The 1,356-nt window shown below is 49.4% G+C and overlaps 1 protein-coding gene across 1 annotated transcript in view; it reads left to right on the top strand.

Annotated features, from left to right (window-relative positions):
- LOC106816967 (structural maintenance of chromosomes flexible hinge domain-containing protein 1-like) overlaps positions 1-1,356 on the top strand; it is a 15,195-nt gene that overhangs the window by 5,801 nt on the left and 8,038 nt on the right. The window lies entirely within an intron of this gene.

Here is a 1,356-nt window from a genome sequence, read left to right as displayed (position 1 = left end):
TATAGAACATAGACAAGACTTAGTATTAACTGTGACGTGAATGATCGTGACAGGAACGTGCTATAATCATGGTGCATTTTTGGTATGTATACATGTATATGCACATATATGTGTGTACGTGTATGTATGTATATGTGTATACAGTACCAAAAGAAAATGTAGAGGATGTAGTGGGGTGGCAGATGGCTGTTGTAGCTGTGGGTGTCTTCGCTGCACTATGGATATCAGCTCGTTTGTGCCAATAAACGTTTCCACACACACACTCACAAATAAGATAACAAAAATAACTCGCTAAAAATGGGCGATAACTAAACGATGTTAAACGAAGTAAAATGCAAAGTTGCTGTGGGTTTTGCTGCAGGAACATCTACCACTACTACATCCACGGTCCGGAAGGAAACAGCAGTAAGACTGACAGCGGGGGAAGCTCCAGTCCATTCAAGAACATCGACATTGAGGTAAGCTCACACTACTAGTGAATGACTAGTCATAATCAAAGAATTGACCCTCATAACCGCTCTGTGTGGAGAGGGCGTCTTCGAGGAAGACAAGTCAGACAGGCCACACCCTCGGTAGAGGTTTAATTCAGGCCTGGATAATCAAAACTAGGATGATAAAAAAAAACAAAAAAAAAACATCTTCCCTAAGTGACCAAGGTTTCGCCTCGTCTGCCTCCCGTCATGGTGGCACGGCACTGACGTTTTGTAGTTGCCGTGGTTACGCTGATAATACAGATGGTAACCTCCGCTGACATTGTTACTGCTACGTGAAGGTGACGTTGCACATGCTAACATCCTTTGTCATTGCCATTATTACTTATAGATGGCGATGCAGATGCTAGTATCCCCTGACGTTGCCGCGGTTTCAGGTGACGAAGCAGATGATAACATCCTCTGCCATTGCCGTGGTTATAGGCAACGCGGAGAAGCTAACCTCCTCAGCCTTTACCGTGGTTACAGGCAACGATGCATTAACAACATTAACATCATCTGCTATTGTCACAGTTACAGACGATGACGCAGATGCTAAGATCCTCCGTCGTTGCCGTGGTTACAGGGGACGATGCAGATGCGCTCGCAGGCGCGCGCGACGCTAACGCCCGCCGTTGCCGTGGTTACAGGTGACGATGCAGACGCTAACATCCTCCGCCGTTGCCGTGGTTACAGGTGACGATGCAGATGCGCTCGCAGGCGCGCGCGACGCACCTGCGCGACGTCGCTAACGCCCGCCGTTGCCGTGGTTACAGGTGACGATGCAGACGCTAACATCCTCCGCCGTTGCCGTGGTTACAGGTGACGATGCAGATGCGCTCGCAGGCGCGCGCGACGCACCTGCGCGACGTCGCTAACGCCCGCC

This window comes from Priapulus caudatus, unplaced genomic scaffold, assembly GCF_000485595.1.
Source record: "Priapulus caudatus unplaced genomic scaffold, Priapulus_caudatus-5.0.1 Scaffold1548, whole genome shotgun sequence".
NCBI classification, from domain to species: Eukaryota; Metazoa; Priapulida; class Priapulimorpha; order Priapulimorphida; family Priapulidae; genus Priapulus; species Priapulus caudatus.
Note: the sequence above shows the minus strand (reverse complement) of the source record. Positions and strands in the feature narration are given on the sequence as shown.